At 42.4% G+C, this 17971-nt stretch overlaps 1 protein-coding gene across 11 annotated transcripts in view; it reads right to left on the bottom strand.

Moving 5' to 3' along the window:
* RNF185 (ring finger protein 185) overlaps positions 1-11533 on the bottom strand; it is a 36729-nt gene extending 25196 nt beyond the window's left edge. For 2 of the 11 annotated variants that reach the window (XM_054510448.2, XM_045887297.2), the window contains exons 1-2: positions 11113-11533; positions 3951-4124 (exon numbers count right to left, since the gene is read on the bottom strand). The gene's annotated coding sequence lies outside the window, so the exon portion shown is untranslated. The remainder of the gene's footprint in view (positions 1-3950; positions 4125-11112) is intronic. The other 9 variants (XM_064578693.1, XM_045887292.3, XM_064578697.1 and 6 more) reach the window with 7 other exon arrangements.
* Positions 11534-17971: the final 6438 nt, after the last annotated feature.

The raw sequence follows: 17971 nt of genomic DNA, 5'->3' as shown, positions 1-17971 counted from the left end.
CCTCTCCCTCTGCCCCTCCCCCTGCTTGTGCTCTGTCTCTCTGTCAAATAAATAAATAAAATCCTAAAAAAAAAAAAAAAACCCTTTTAAAACTCAACAACAATGAAACAACAATCCATTTCAAAAATGGGCAAAGGAGGGGCACTTGGGTGGCTCAGTTTGTTAAGCATCTGCCTTTGGCTCAGGTCATGATCCCAGGGTCTTGGGGTCAAGCCCCGCATCGGGCTCCCTGCTCAGGGGAGAGCCTGCTTCTCCCTCTCCCTCTGCCCGCCGCTCCCTTTGCTTATGCTCTCTGTCAAATAAATAAATAAAATCTTAAAAAAAAAAATGGGCAAAGAACCTGAATAGACATTTCTCCAAAGATATAGAAGTGGCCAAAAACAACATGAAAAAATGCTCAATATTACTATTTACAAAAGTCCAAATCCAAACTACAAAATACCACCTTATACCCATTAGGATGGCTACTATAAAAACAAAACAAACAAACAAAAAACAGAAAATAACAAGTGTTGTTGAGGAGGTGGAGAAATTGGAACCTTTGTGCACTTTTGGTAGGAAAGTAAATGGCACAGCTGCTGTGGAAAACACTATGGCAATTCCTCAAAAAATTAAAAAGAGAATTACCATATGATCCAGCAATTCTGCTTCTGGGTATATATCCATAAGAACTGAAAGCAGGGTCTTAAAGAAATATCTGTACACCCATGTTAATATCTGCATTATTCACAATAGCTAAAACATGGAAGCAACCCAAGTGTCCATCCACACATAAATAAATGGATAAACAAAATGTGATAATATGCATACCATGGAGTATTACTCAGTCTTAAAAAGGAAGAAAATTTTGACACATACCACAACATGGATGAATCTTGAGGACATTATGCTAAGCGAAATAAACCAGTCGCAAAAAAGACAAATACTGTAGTATTCCACTCAATATGAGGTACGTAGAATAGTCAAAATCATGGAGACAGAAAGTAGAACTTTGGTTGCTAAGGGTAGGGGAGAGGAGGGAACAGTGAGTTACCGTTTAATGGGCATACAGTTTCAGTTTTGCAAAATGAAAAGAGTTCTGGAGATGATGGTGGTAATGGTTGCACAACAATATGAATGTACTTAATAAAACTGAACTATTCACTTAAAAATGGTTAAGATGATAAATTTTATGTTATGTGATTTAAATCCAATAAAAAAAATTGGAGAAAAGATCCCTATATTTCCACAAAATGTCATTTATTACGTGATTCCCTTAATAGAAAATATCTACAACAGGGGTGCCTGGCTGGCTCAGCTGGTAGGGTGACTCCTGATCTCAGAGTCATGAGTTCAAACCCCACGATGGGTGTGTAGGCTACTTAAAAATAAATAAAAATAAAATAAATATGGGTGATTACTGTCTTAATAAAAAAAAGAAAAGAAAATATCTACAATAGAAAATTCATAGAGATAGAAAGTGGATTAGAGGTTACCAGGAACTAGGATGAGGGGGGAATGGGAAGTTATTGTTTAATGGGTACAGAGCTTCTGTTTGGGGTAATGATAAAGCTTTGGAAACACACAGTGGTGATGGTTGCACAACATCGTGAATGTACTTAATGCTGCTGAATTGTACACTTAAAAACGTTTAAAATGGTAAATTCTGTTATGTATATTTTACCACAATAAAGTGTTTTTTTTTTAAACTTTTTTCTTTTTTAGATTTTATTTATTTATTTGACAGAGACAGAGATAGCGAGAGCAGGAACACAAGCAGGGGGAATGGGCAAGGGAGAAGCAGGCTTCCCGCTGAGCAGGGAGCCCGATGTGGGACTCGATCCCAGGACGCTGGGATCATGACCTGAGCCGAAGGCAGACGCTTAACGACTGAACCACCCAGGCGCCCCACAATAAAGTCTTTTTTTTTAAAAGAATGTGCTCTTTATTAGAAAGAAAACCAGATTTCCACTCACTAAGAACACGCTGAGTAATCGTTATATATATCTATATATATACTTACTAACTTATCGAGTAAGTGAATGGCTAAGTAAATGTATCAGAGGTAATGCTTACAAAAAAAAAGGCTGGCAAACGTGCAGAGACATCAACATTAAAATGCTAACAGGAGGGGCCTCTGTGTGGTTCAGTCCATAGTAGAGTATGCGACTCCTGATATCAGGGTTGTGGGCTGGAACCCCATGTTGGGTGTAGAGATTAGTTAAAAATAAAAATCTTAAAAAAAAAAATGCTAACAGGAAAAAGCAAGCTATAGAACTATGTGAAGTGAATGGTTCTAACCATTAAAAATGTACACACTGGGCGCCTGGGTGGCCCAGATGGTTAAGCGTCTGCCTTCAGCTCAGGTCATGATCCTAGGGTCCTGGGATCGAGTCCCACATCGGGCTCCCTGCTGGGCGGGGAGCCTGCTTCTCTCTCTCTCTCTCTGACTCTCATGAATAAATAAATAAAACCTTAAAAAAAAAATGTACACACTGGGGGAGAAACAAGAAGGAAATAAAGCAACTTAATAAAGGCTCTCTTCGGATACTAGAGTTAGAAACAACGTGGGTGGGAAGAGAGGGAAGCTTTTCTGTATTTCCCAAAATAAGCATATATTACTTTCACAATTAAAATTGTTTTGTGCCCCTCACCCAAAATACTTTCAACCTAGAACTTCCTGTTTCAAAAAACAAGTCCCGAAGTTATGTGTCCTTTTTCATTTTAAGGTACTGTGATACCAATTAATAGGGGAAATAGGGCTCATTAAAAACCAAAAACTAATTGTGGAAAATTTATTTAGGTTGAAAGAAACCTTTGGGGGCACCTGGGTGGCTCAGTCATTAAGCGTCTGCCTTTGGCTCAGGTCATGATCCCAGGGTCCTGGGATCGAGCCCCGTATCGGGCTCCCTGCTCCGCGGGAAGCCTGTTTCTCCCTCTCCCTCTCCCCCTGCTTGTGATCCTGCTCTCACTGTGTCTCTCTCTGTCAAATAAATAAAATCTTAAAAAAAAAAAAGAAAGAAAGAAAGAAACCTTTGTATTTCATTTAGCCCCAATTCCTTGTTAAATAGATCTGACTTCTTTGCAACATAGTTCCAATCCTAAGTTGATCAGTGAACAAAGAGAAATGTATGATGGTCAGCACATCCCCACTTACGCCTGCAAAGACACCTCTCTACGACCTCCTGACACAACACTGCATAATTTACTGTACAGAGACACAAAAAGATCACTTCAAAGAAGAAAGTATTAAATAGAACTTACTATCAATAGATTATGAGTGTAGCTGATTAACAAGTCTAATCTAATCAATGCACATATTTCCTTTGACTGAGCTGGTCATGTCCTTTCATTTCTCTATTTTAGCATCTGCCTAACTGCACTTCTCTCCACATTTCCGTTACTTTTAAGAGTATGTTCAGTATCTCCAGAGATAACCTGTCTGGAACCTGCTCCAGCCACTTGCTTCTTTAAGCTTTTCCCTAAAGATCTTGTTTTCTACTCAACTTTACCAACCCACTTCTGTGGCCATGCTCTAAAATTTGTCATTAACTATTACTAGACTATTAAAACATGTATTTCAGTAGTCTCATCATCTTACCACTTCTTAAATTCTAGCAAATTTCTTCTTAAAGAAGATCTTTAAGAAGAATTTCTTCTTAAAGAAGAAACTTCAGTTTGATAAGACTTCAAGTAACTGGGATGGCTAGTTCACTAACTTTACCCCCTTTGTACTGCATATAAAGACTCTTCAAGTCCTTACTTTTTATCTTATTTAGATCTCATGGTCCATCCTTTTATCCAAATGCATACCTCCATAATTTCCTTCCCCTCCTTAGTTTCCATAAAGGACTTACTTTAAAAAATGTAAAACAGTAAAATAATGCCTTCCTATTTATTGATATATTAAAAGAACTGAATACGCCTAGACAGGGAAGAAGGAGAAGGAGATTTTCTGCAAATCAACTTACCTTGAATTTATGACCTCAGAAGACCCCTTGCAATTTTCAGCAATCCTTCCACCATATTTTGAGTCAATCTAATTTATCAGTCTGTGAGGGCTGTTTCATAACTTTTTACTCCTTCAGTTACAAACAGCTCCTACTTTCTCTTCACCTTCACTAATGACCATCCTTATTATTGCCCTGAAAAAATTAAAAACAAGAGAACTTCCTTATCTTCCTACTTCCAAATAGGACAACTTGGCTCTGTCTGTAGTCTTATATTCTTTTTTCTCTCTTTATTACCATGCGTGAACTATCTCTGCTCTTAACTAAGGCTAAACTTTCCACTCATACCATGGATTACATTTCCTCTCACCTGTTCAAGGTATTTGCTCCCCAAAATATACCTTTTCCCTTGCACCTTTAAAGTTTGGCACTTGGCTAAATCTTTTCTTATTTCTAAATCAATAAGAAAAATCTGTGTTATCTATACTGCAGTGTCTCCCATCTTAATTTCTACATACTGTATCAAAGTACTTGTTAAATGAGTGAATTACTCAATTAATGGTTCTCAGGAATATGCCTCTTTCTGGTTCCTAATTATGGGGATTATCATATCTCATTCCTCATCCCCCAGTCCTTCTAATCTTTGGAAAAGGAAACATATATATTATATATTTTAAGATTTTATTTATCAGAGAGAGAAGGAAACATATTTTTTAAAGATTTTATTTATTTATTTGACACAGAGAGACACAGCGAGAGAGGGAACACAAGCAGGGGGAGTGGGAGAGGGAGAAGCAGGCTTCCCGCAGAGCAGGGAGCCCGATGCGGGGCTCGATTCCAGGACCCTGGGATCATGACCTGAGCCGAAGGCAGACGCTTAACGACTGAGCCACGCAGGCGCCCTGGAAACGTATTTTCTAAAGTTTCAGGCCCCTAATGCTAGAAATGCTCTTAATATGGTATTAAGTCTGAAGTAAAAAGGGTGTATATGTCTTCCTGAATGATTCCTCTTAGTTGAATGTGAAGATTTTGCATTTTGGACTACACTTTTATTATGGACATGAATTCTACCAACAAATAAAATGCTGGAGGAAAATGCAGACAATCCTTGCTTGGCACAGTAAAGCAGGACAATAAAAATGCAAGCTGATACTATAAAAAATGATAGTAATAATCAATGGGAAAATCACAATTGTCTGTGAATTTTAAAAAATTTTATCCCATTAAAAACACTCTTACTATTGGTACACATGCTTAGTGAAGTGAAAAAGTAAAATTAATACTCATTCAGTTTACTGTAACTTAAAATACTAAAAGCATTGAAAATTAAAGTGTCTTTTTTCTTTGTAAAAACTTTTTTTTAAGAGGGGGGAGGGGATGAGGGAGAGAATTTTTTTTTTTTTTTTTTAAGATTTTTATTTATTTGAGAGAGCAGAGAGCACAAGCGGGGAAGGGGGTGGAGAGGGGCAAAGGGAGAGGAAGAAGCAGACTCCCCGCTGAACAGGGAGTGATGTGGGACTTGATCTCAGGACCCCGAGATCATGACCTGAGCTGAAGGTAGATGCTTAAACAACTGAGCCACCCTGGAGCCCCAAGGGAGAGAGAGAGAATCTTTTTTTTTTTTTTTTTTTTTAAGATTTTATTTATTTGAGAGTGAGAGGGGAGAGAGAGAGAGAGCGCACATGAGAGGGGAGGGTCAGAGGGAGAAGGAGACTCCCTGCTGAGCAGGGAGCCCGACTCAGGACTCAGGACTCCGGACTCCCGGGACTCCAGGATCACGACCTGAGCTGAAGGCAGTCATTTAACCAACTGAGCCACCCAGGTGCCCCGAGAGAGAGAATCTTAAGCAGGCTCCCACACCCACTGCAGAGCCCAACGCAGGGCTTGATCTCACAACCCTGAGATCACAACCTGAGCCAAAATCAAGAGTTGGATGCTTACCCAACTGAGCCATCCGGGTGCCCCTGTTTTATTTTTTAATTATATGTTCAGAATGGTCTGGTTATAGCCAAATGCTCTGGGGTCAAAAGAGGCATGGGTGCACCGGTAGCTTTGCCACCCCACACAGCTGTCCCAATATCACAAGTCCGGAGTAATCCAAACCACCACTGACTCCTCTACTCCTTGCTTGTGACCAGACAACCACGAGAGTAGCTCTCAGATGGCAGGATCTCTTAGTGGTCTTACCACATTTCAAATAATACCATAGTACCCCTTTTACTTGATTATGGCCATCCCAGCTCTGCATGATCAGCAGTCGTTGGGCTTGAGAGAAGAAGCTCTGAATGGTCAGCAGTTTCAAAGGGATAATTACTCTGCACTTCAGCATGTCCAAATCCAACTCCATTCAGATCAGGGAGTTACTGGCATTGCCTCAGATTTTGCAGTTCAGCTCACTCTGAGTTACTTCAAGGGGCTTCAGGGAATCTGCAAACTCTCTGAATATTTACATGCAAAACTGCATGATAACAAATAACTCAATTATAAAATGGACAAAGGATTTGAATAGACATTTCTCCAAAGACACACAGATGGTCAATATGCACATGAAAAGATGTTCAACATCATCAGTCATTAGGGAAATGAAAATAAAAACTACAATTAGATGCCACTTTGCAGCCACTAGAGTGGATATAATAATAACAACAACAATAAGGGACAATAACAAGTGTCGAAGAGGATGTGGAGAAAATGGAACCCTCACATATTGCTAATGGGAATGTAAAATGGTGCAGCTGCTGTGGAAAACAGTTTGGCAGTTCTTCAAAAAGTTAAACATTGAGCTGCCATATGACCCAGCAATTCCACTCCTAAGGAGACACATCTAGGAGGACTGAAAATATGTTCAAACAAAAACGTGTACATGAATGTTCACAGCAGCATTAGTCATAGTAACCAAAGGGCAGAAACAACCTAAATGTCAATCAACTGATGAATGGATAAACAAAATGTCGTGTAACCATACAATAAACGTAATGAAATACCGATATAGGTCACAACATGGATGAACCTTATGAAAACATATGCTAATGAAAGAAGCCAGACACAAAAGCCACATACTGTAAAAAGGCCACATACTATATGAATCCATATTAGTGGTTGCCAGGGGATGGAAGAGGGGAGAATAAGGAGTGCCTGCTAACATGTACAGGTTTTCTTTTGGGGGACATGAAAATGTTCTGGGATTAAAATAGTGGTGATGATTACACAACCTTGTGAACATACTAAAAACTACTAAATTGTACTCTTTAAAATGGTGAATTTTATGATATGTGAACTCCATTTAAAAAAAAAATTGACATTCTACAAAATTGGCCAGTCCTCTTCAAAAGTTTACAGTCGGGTTGCCTGGGTGACTCAGTCAGTTAAGCCTCTGCCTTTAGCTCATGTCATGATCCCAGGGTCCTGGGATTGAGCCCCCCATGGGGCTCCCTGCTCAGTGGGAAGCCTGCTTCTCCCTCTGCCCCTCCTCCTGCTTGTGCCTTCTCTCTCTCTCTCAAATAAATAAAATCTTTAAAAAAAAATGAAGTTCACAGTCACAAAAGACAAAAAAGACTGAGGAACTGTCTCAGATCACTAGAGACTCGGGAGACTTGAAAACTAAATGCAATGTGGAAACTGGGCTGGATCCAGGAACAGAAAAAGGACATTAGTAGACAAATGGCTAAATTTGAATAAAGTCTATATATTAGTCAGTAGTACTGTATTAATGTTAAATTTCTTATTTAGTTAATTTTAACATGGTTATGTAAAATGTTAACATTAGGGAAAGTTGGGTGAAAAGTATACAGGAAGTTTGTGTATTATTTTTGCAAGTCTAAAATTATTTCAAAATAAATTATACAAAAGCTTAAAAGTGTTAAAAATGTTTAAAAAGTTAAAAATGTAAAAAAGTTAGAGTTAAAAAATGTACATGAAAAAACCAGGAGCTGGTAAGTTCTGTAAAATGCCATACAGTAAATACTTTAGACTTCGTGAACCATATGGTCTTTGGGGCAACTACTCAACTCTTCTGCCAAAGACTACAATTGTAAATTAATGGGTGTGGCTGTGTTCCAATAAAACCTTATTTATAGTTTTAAATTTCCTATAATTTTCACAGATCACAAAACATTATTCTTTTTTGGATTTATTCCCCACCATTTAAAAATGTAAAATCCATCCCTAGCTCACATGCCCTGCAAAAACAGGCAATGGAGCCAGATTTGGCCCACATGCCATAAACTGTAGACTCTCTAGATGAGAATCTGCCAATGTGAGGGAGACCAGGGTGGCTCAGTCCAGAAGAGCATGCGACTCTTGATCTCAGGGTCATGAGTTCACGCCCCAGATTGGGTGTAGAGATTACTTAAATAATAAATAAATAAATAAATAAATAAATAAATAAATAAATAAATAAATAAAAGAATTTGCCAATGTGTGCTTCAGTTAAAAAAAAAAGTACTGCACATCAATTAAGTTTGGCAACACTAGATTAAACAAGATTAGGTATGTTTCTTTATTATAGGACATCCCAGTACATTGGAACTGAGAAGTTCCAAGAAAAGATAATGATATACAGCATTTTCCAAACTTATTTTTACTATGGAACTCTTTTTTCAGAGGCATCTCTTCAGAGTAGTGGCCTGAAGAACACACTTTGGAAATGCCGATTCAGGTACTTTTTTAAAAGGAAAATTTCAGATTAAGAAGTATTAAAGACATCACCAAATTACAATCATTTACCCAGCACCTGGATAATATCTGAATAAGCATTTCACAATGGTTTTTTTGTTTTTGTCCTAGGAAACACAAACAAAGCAGGAAGGTAAACACAAGCAGGAAGTCTTGGCTCAACAAAATCTATTTTTCGGGAGGGGGATAGGATGTGAGCAGAAGTGGGTCATAATATGGAATCTTTGCTCCATAGGGCAATGTAGGCATTCTTACAGGTTTTGTTGTTTTTGTTGTTAAAGATTTTATTTATTTGACAGAGAGAGACACAGCGAGAGAGGTAACACAAGCAGGGGGAGTGGGAGAGGGAGAAGCAGGCCTCCTGCCGAGCAGGGAGCCCAATGTGGGACTCGATCCCAGGACCCTGGGACCATGGACTGAGCTGAAGGCAGACGCTTAACGACTGAGCCACCCAGGCGCCCACATTCTTACAGGTTTTGAAAAAGCAACCTGCTTTTAGGAACTTCAACGTTTGATTAGAAAACTAAAGATAAGCTAGGGGCGCATGGATCATGAGCTCAGGGTCCTAGGATGAGCCCCAGGGCTCTGTGCTCAGGGGGAAGTCTGCTTGTCCCTCTGTGCCCCGCCCCCACTCCTGCTCTCCCTCTCTCAAATAAGTAAAATCTAAAAAGAAAAGAAAAGAAAACTAAAGATAATGACAGAAGCATTACCTGTAGATTGTATGTTAGGGAGGATGAACTGGCAGTCCCTAAGAGGACTGGTTTTTAAATGCTAGATGAAAAGTTAGCTGACAGATTGCAAAAATTCTTTCATTAGACACAAGAGCTATACAAGGCATTGCTGGAGAGAGGATTAAAGAGGAATTTATGTCCCAGGGAGGAAAGGCTGGCCTAAACAACCCTGAGGGGCCCTTCTGACCGAGGCTCCTCAATTCTGTGATCCAAAGAGTTCACTGGCTTCTCCTGATCAAACACAACGTCTTTAGCAGCATTTCCAAGTTACTCTAAAAACATAAGCTACAAACCAATGGGGGTGGGGTACCTCCTTAGTTATTCAACAAACATTTAAGGAGCCCTTATCAGATGGGCCATTCCAAAGTCCCTGAAAAAAAGGATGGTGCACAGGACAACCAGGAACAGATTACACTATTTCATACCCACCGGCCTTACTTCTAGAAAATGTAGGCTGAGGCGGGCGGGGGGGGGGGGGGGGGGGGTAGGTGTTAAGAAAAGAGGACAGAAAAAAGAAGTCAATCAGCACCAGACAGACTGAAAATAGTTACTCAGAATCAGACATTTCAAGTTGAAAAGGACTTCCATCTAATACCAGGGAGTTCATTACTTTTGGAGGCAATCCACTCCATTGCTGGTCACCTCTGACCAGCATTAAGTTCTTCTATTAAGTCAATAGAATCCGCCTATTGGTCCTAGTACTGCCACTTTCAACCCCAAAGATAAAAGTGAAGCACTCTTCACCATAACAATTTTTTTTTCCCGTTTTTAAGGCCAGTTTCCTTCTACTGTTCTCTTTTCTGGTCTAAATATCCCAATTCTTTCAAAGATCCGGAACCGGCTCCAGCTGCCGCAAAGCAAAGAATGTGTATCTAGTGCTCACAGCAGGAAAGCACTTCAAATCAGTGGGCTTCAAACACCAGTATGTACAGGACCCCCGAGGTATATGTTCAAAACGTTCCTAGGTTCCGACCCAGATTCTAAATCAGAGGTCTTGAGTCCTGCACTGTAAAGCATGCATCCCGGGACATTTCAAAACAGACCAGTGTAAGAACCGTATTTTGAGGGGCGCCTGGGTGGCTCAGTCATTAAGCGTCTGCCTTCGGCTCAGGTCGTGATTTCGGGGTCCTGGGATCGAGCCCCGCATCGGGCTCCCTGCTCCGCGGGAAGCCTGCTTCTCCCTCTCCCACTCCCCCTGCTTGTGTTCCCTCTCTCGCTGTGCCTCTCTCTGTCAAATAAATAAAATCTTAAAAAAAAAAAAAAAAGACCTTATTTTGAGGAACGCTGCCCTGTTTCACAAACGAGGAAACTGAGGCTCAACAAAGGGAATGGACTGGGCCAATAACGCACAACTGGCTATAAGCGGCGAAGTCTCTCGGCTCTCTCACCCCCAAGCCCAACTCTGTTGACCACGCTTTCTGACCCCGGCCTCTCCACCCGAGGCAAAATCATTTAAAGCACATCCACCTGAGAGAGGCGGTCTCGAGCCGGGGACAGAAACAAGAGTTAGAGTGAGTCCCTGCCCGGAAAGGAGAGCTCGTGGGAGCCTTTTCCCTTCTCGGGGCCTCAGTTTCCCAAAACTGTAATCACAGGACAGAAGACCACAACGCCAGGGGGACCTCTATTCTGGGGCGGAGGGTCCCGGGCAGAGCCGGGGTTGTTGTCTCTGCGCCGCTGGGCCAGGTGTCTCAGCCTGTGGGCCCGGTTAAAGCAGAAACCCTGCCCGCCTCCCTCAACCTTGATGAACCCCTAAGCTGCCACCCGAGCCCATCATGTACCTGCCTCTGCTCAGCTAACGCCGCTGAAGCCACCCCAGCTTATCCATCCGCCGGCACCCTGCCACTCAGTCCCTTCAGGCTGTCCGGTAAAACCGGAGATCCCTCCTACGCAGACTCCGGTCACCTGACACAAAGCCGCGCCTCTCGGAGGACTTCCGGCCACAACCGGAAAAGGTTGGTCCTCTGCGCCGTTCTTCCGCCCAGGTGAAGAGCTGTAAGGTTCCTCCTGAGGGCAGGAAGCGGAGAGACGGACTTTCTGGCAGCTTTTCAAAGAGCCTGGGTCCGCGCAGGGAAAGTACCAAATAAGCCGGGGCGTCTGGGTTGCTCAGTCGTTGGGCGTCTGCCTTCAGCTCAGGTCATGATCTCGGGGTCCTGGGATCGAGCCCCACATCGGGCTCCCTGCTCCGTGGGAGGCCTGCTTCTCCCTCTCCCACTCCCCCTGCTTGTGTTCCTGCTCTCGCTGTCTCTCTCTCTGTCAAATAAATAAATAAAATCTTAAAAAAAAAAAAAAAAAAAAGCTTGGACTATCTTGTTGCATCAGAATGTAAGGCTGATGGGAATCAGAATGATGAGAACATGTTAAGACACAGGAGCTAACTTGAAGGAGATACCGCTGGCCAAATCGGGGCAGTTGGAGCGTCAAAATATATGATAGTGACAGAATGTAACTAATGGAATAAAACGGTAGCCCATGAGTCTTTGCTGACATAAATAAGGAAGTAAATGGATAGGGAGAAGGGAAAACCCCTCCTTTTAGTAGAATGCCAACTAACAAAATTCATGGAGTTAGAAAATCAATAATGAATGGTAAAACTAGAGGAACAGGGTAATTACACATTAAAAGTGCCTCCCATTAATTACTTATTGATTACAAAAGGAAAATGGTAATTTTACAGAGGTATAACCTCGAAGAACAAGTGAATCAAAGTTATCAAAGTTAGGGACGCCTGGGTGGCTCATTCGTTAAGGATCTGCCTTCGGCTCAGGTCATGATCCCAGGGTCCTGGGATTGAGCCCCGCATCGGGCTCCCTGCTCGCCGGGAAGCCTGCTTCTCCCTCTCCCCCTCCCCCTCCCCCTGCTTGTGTTCCCTCTCTCGCTGTGTCTCTCTCTGTCAAATAAATAAATAAAATCTTTTAAAAAAAAAGTTATCAAAGTTAACGTTACCAATTATAGGTCAAGTAAAGATCATGTTCCTTCCAATAAGATGCACTGAGAAGGACACAACATCTCTTCTGTGATTATTTCTGTCAAAAATGTATAACCCAAATCTCACAAGGAAGCATGAAATAAAACCAAATCAAGGGCACTCTACAAAATAACTTTCGGTATTATGAAAGACAGAGAAAGGCTGAGGAACTATCCTGGTTTTAAAGAGATTAGAGGCATGACAACAAAATGTGGTGTGTGATTCTAAATTGGATTCAGGAGGGGAGGATAGGAAGCAGAATAGGTATAATGTACAATATTGGGACAAGTGACTAATTTGAATATTGATCGTGAACTAGCTCTTAATGCCTATTGTATCAATGTTAAATTTTCTATATTTGATCACTATATTGTGGCTATGTTAAGAGAATGTCCTTGTTCTTAGGAAATATTCACTGAAGTATGTAGGGGTAAAAGGGCACAATGTCTCCAACTTAATTTTGGATTACTCAGAGAAAAATGCATGTGTGTGTGTGTATGAGGGGGCATGATTAAGCAAATGAGGCAAAATATAAAAAAGTAGTGAATCTAGGTAAAGGGTACATGGGAGTTCCTAATATACTTTTTGCAACTGTTACTTAAGTTACTAAAATTTATCCCCCAAAGGGGGGGGAGTTCCTGGGTTTTAGCCAATTTACTTATTTATCTATCAAATATTTGTTTGTGCTAGGGACTGGTGATAAGAGACAAGACAAGATCTTTGCTTTCATGCCTAGTAGGAAAAATATTGAACATGTGATCACAAAACTAACAGACTATTTATCCTGAAAATTGTAATAGCTAACATTTGCTGAGCTTAACTAAGCACGCTCCTCACAACGGTTCATTTGACCCTCACAGTAGTCCTTTGAATGGTTTTGGTGGTTATCTCCATTTTACAAATGGGTAAGGGAAAACTTTTTTGAAGTTTACACAATTTTATCATTTAATTAAAAATTTCCAGGGACGCCTGGGTGGCTCAGTTGGTTAAGCGTCTGCCTGCAGCTTGGGTGGTGAGCCCAGGATGCTGGGATCGAGTCCCACATCGGCTCCTTGTTCATTGGGGAGCCTGCTTCTTCCTCTCCCACTCCCCCTGCTTGTATTCCCCCTCCCGCTGTGTGTCTCTCTGTCAAATAAATAAATAAAATCTTTAAAAATATATATATATATATATCGAGTAATATCTTCTCTATTTTAGCACACTAAGACACTTATGGGCCACAAAAGCACACTGTTCGTGATGTTTGCATGTATCCTGCTATGACCCAGCCTGGATTTAATATTATTTAATGCTTACAACAAATTATGATAAATAAAAAATATTCATTCCAGTGGGAAAGAATAAAATAAATAGAAATGTTCTGATTTCTTCCTCTGCTTGCTCTGAGCATCCCAAGGGCTCCCATTTTAACAGCTCTAACCTTCCTCCTGCCCCCTTCCTTCCTCTCCCCTTCCTCTTCTGATACTAATATTAAAACTAATACTGGCAGCTAATATTTATTGAATGTTTATTAATGTGCTACACACTGTGCTAAGGGTTTTATGCAATTTAATCCTCACCCCCGAATCATGAAGCAAGTATTACTACATATGAGGAGCTAGAGGCCCAGAGAAGTTAAGCAACATACCCAATGCCACACAGCTGGTAAAATTCACACTCAAGATTGGAATCTGCCTACAAAACCAGCACCTGTTGAAATGCTGCCTCACCATCTGGGCCAGAGAGGAGGTGCTGTGAAGGGATGGAGGGAGGGATGGGGCTGGAAAGGAAGGAAAAGGCTGGGGCAGGGGGTAGTGGGAATCCATGCAGAGGCATTCAGATCTTCTCCAGAGTACAGAGGAGAGGGGTGGAGATTAGGAGCACAAGACAAGTAGGAGGCCACTGCAGAGCCTCAGAGGGATCAGGAATATCAGTCAAGGAGTTTGAAGGGCCAGGAAGGTTGAATAGTGGGAAAAGGCAAGTAATTGAGTAGAAGAAAGCTATGATTAAGGACTTGAGGCCTCAGATGTGTATCTGCCAGGTGAGGAGAGGCAAGAAGTCTGGTAGACCTTCTGGCTTCTTGGATTTGTTGAGGGTCACAGGTCCCTGCCCTTCTCTGAGCCTCAGTTCTTTCTTCTGTTCAATGAAGGGAAAAAAGATTCCTAGGAACCAGCCCAGCTCTGGTAGGTGGCATCACTTTTTCCTCCAGTCTCCTCATCTGACTTGGGGGAGAATGTTCCCTGGGCCTGGCCCATCCCCCCCTCACCCTAGGCTGGGGTCAACCTCTCCTCATGGGTACAGGAAGCTGAGAGAGAAGACCATGTGTGCAGAGAGAAGGGAGAAAAAGCCAGAGAAAGCGTCCCCTAATCCTCTTCAACTCCAACCCTTCCACAGAGGAAGTGGAATCCAAATTGAGACAAACATTAAGTGTAAAATACACACCAGATTTCAAAGACTTAGTATGAGGAAAAGAATGTAAAATAGATCATTGATCATTTTAAAATATTGATTACATGTTGAAATAATATTTTATGCATGGATTACATAAAAATGGATCATGAAAATTAATTTCCCCTGTTTCTTCTACTTTTTAAACTGGCTAGAAAATTCTAGATTATGTTTGTGGCTCACGTTAGAGTTCTATTGTCCAGAACTGGTGGACAGAGTGTGACTTATTCACCTGTGAGAAAGGAACTCGGAGAGGTGGAGCTGATGTTCACACTGCCCAACGGTGGCAGAGTGGGATGGGAAATCAGGTTAGTTTGAACCCTGAGCCCACTGATGGGCTGAATGGACTGAATGGACAACTATTTGATCTCTTCCAGGGTCATATCTTATTTGAGACCTAAATCAATCTTCTGTGGGGACCTAAAGTACACTTGCCCATCCTGGGTTGAAGGCGTCAAGAAAGAGAGCTTCCTGGGCACCTGGGTGGCTCAGTTGGTTAGGCGACTGCCTTCGGCTCAGGTCATGGTCCTGGAGTCCCGGGATCGAGTCCCGCATCGGGCTCCCTGCTCAGCGGGGAGTCTGCTTCTCCCTCTGCTTCTCCCCCTCTCATGCTCTCTGTCTCCCATTCTCTCTCTCAGATAAATAAATAAAATCTTTAAAAAAAAAAGAAAGAGAGCTTCCTGGAGCGGGTAATTAAACTGACACTTGAAGGATGAGTAGGAATAAGCTAGGTAAAAGAGAGTGTTTTAGGCAAAGGAAATGGCCATATACAAAGGCCTTAAGAGGAACTGGTGATTAAGGAAATGAAAATAGCTCTATGTCACTAGAGCAGAGAAGTGGGGATCTGGTAGGCTTAGATCCTGTAGGGTATGACAGACTTCAACCTGAAGGCCAGGGTGGGTCAGGGGACAGACCTGGCCAGGGCTGTGTTTTAGAAAGATCAGGCCGGCTGTGATTTGGAGAATCTTTATTCCAAGAGAGAAAACTGAGAGCCAGAGAGGCAAAGGGCTTGTCAGGGTTCTACAGTGAGTCAGAGGGCGGAGCCCAGACAAGAAGGACCAGGAAGGCGCAAAAAAGGACCAGAAACTTGGAAAGACAGCCTTCTTTGTTCAGTTTCTCTAGGAAGTGCTGGCTTTGAGTGCCCACTAGATGGCAGCAGAGGCTGGACCAAACATTGTGGGCTCCAGAAAGGCCTACCCTGTCGTCCCCACAGGCCTTCCTGCTCCCATCTCCCTAGTCTGGGCATGAGGGGGCTCCTCCCTGGAACCTCTTGTCCAGACCCAAGAGCAGCAAGAAGAGTGCTGGGTGTCAAGAGGCCCAAAGTCTGGTTCTAGCTCTAACTCCCATCTGCTATTGACTTTGGGCAAATTCACAGATAAAACTGTGCTTGAGGGGTGCCTGGGTGGCTCAGTCGGTTAAGTGTCTGCCTTCAGCTCAGGTCATGATCCCAGGGTCCTGGGATCAAGCCCCATGCCTGACTCTCTGCTCAGTGGGGAGCCTGCTTCTCCCTCTCCCTCTGCCTGCTATTCTGCCTGCTTGTGCGTGCGTACTCTCTCTGTCAAATGAATAAATAAAATCTTTAAAACAACAACAACAATTGTGCTTGAGAACTTGAGTCCTTGGCTGTAGAAATAACTAAATTTATTATTTAGTCTACTAGGGCCTGAGTTCTGCAGTCAGATCCCCGTCTGGCCTCCTGATCCTTCTTTTATGCTCCACCCCACCCTCTCAATCCTGTTGAGTGAGTTAGACTCCCAGGGCTTTTCTAGGGCCTCAAAGGCCAGTCCAACCCCAGGAGGGAAGGGCGTGTTGTGAGCTAAGTTCTCTGAGTTAGAGCCAACAAACAACCCAGGTTTCAACCTCAGCCAAAGAGCCCTGTGTAGATTGAAAAGGTGGATAAGCAGCAGAGCTTTGGGCAAGTCCTATCTCCTCCTTGTGCCTCCACTGTGAAGTAGGATGAAGAGTTACTGCCCTGCTTATCCTCATTTCACTGCTGGGTAGGGTGGTCAGATGTAGCAAATAAAAAACACAAGACAGGGCGCCTGGGTGGCTCAGTTGGTTAAGCAACTGCCTTCGGCTCAGGTCGTGATCCTGGAGTCCCCGGATCGAGTCCCGCATCAGGCTCCCTGCTTGGCAGGGAGTCTGCTTCTCCCTCTGACCCTCCTCCCTCTTGTGCTCTCTGTCTCTCATTCTGTCTCAAATAAATAAATAAAATCTTAAAAAAAAAAAAAAAACACAAGACAACCAGTTAAATTAGAATTTCAGATAACCAAAAAATAATTGCAATGTTCGGAGCATACACTTAAACTAAAAATTATTCACTGATTTCTGAAATTCAAATATAACTGGGCATCTCTGTTTTATCTGGCAGCCCTACCACTTGGGCTTGGTGAGAATATAAATGTCAAGTGCCATCTGAATAGGTGGGTTGTGATTCTTGCCCTCAGTGTCATTCTGTCCCATACCCCGAGGCCCCCAATGTGGTGGCCACCACATTGAGCTGGACAGAGCTCTCAGGACCCATTCTGCCCCGTTTCCCAACAGTTCTGGGGGTGGGATCTCATGCCACATGAACGACTCATGAGCTATTCATGATATAATGTCAGTGAGCTCCTTTTTTATTCCCTGATCCTTACCATTGTCCCTGGGAAGTAAAAAAAAAAAAAAAAAGAAAGAAAGAAAGAAAGAAAAGAAAGAAAGAGGTAGGTGTGAGCATACCAATCAATAGATTATATCATGGGGATCCAGTCAAGATAAGGGACTTGTCCTAAGCTGCCTAGGGAGGGGAAGTGGAACCCAAGATTGAACTCAGGGTGTGGATAAGATCTACTGAACATCTTAGGACCCTACTAGCAAGCTGGAGTCAGTTGGGAGAATGGAAGGAGCCCACATTCTGCAACCTGGGGAACTGAGCATTAAATTAGTCATGCTGTGATCCTGCCTGGCTCCTGTCCTCAAATCCCATTCTACTCATCAAAGGCTGCTGTATGTCAGCCACTGAGGTACCCTAAATACACTCACATTAATCCTCATGGTATAGGCATTATTCTCATCTCCATTTTACAAATGAGGCACAAAGAGGCAAAAGGACTTGCCTAAGATCACACAGAAAGTAAGGGAGAAGCTAGTACTCAAATATGGGTCTGTCCTGGGCTTATTCTATTCCATTACACTGCTTTTCCCATCCCAGGTATTGGATACACCTGCAGTTCTAGGGAGATAAATCAATCTACAAACAATGACAG

The sequence above is a fragment of the Mirounga angustirostris genome, unplaced genomic scaffold, assembly GCF_029215605.1.
Source record: "Mirounga angustirostris isolate CCGP_5_RB_7025 unplaced genomic scaffold, mMirAng1.0.hap1 SCAF_14, whole genome shotgun sequence".
Lineage (NCBI taxonomy): Eukaryota > Metazoa > Chordata > Mammalia > Carnivora > Phocidae > Mirounga > Mirounga angustirostris.
Note: the sequence above shows the minus strand (reverse complement) of the source record. Positions and strands in the feature narration are given on the sequence as shown.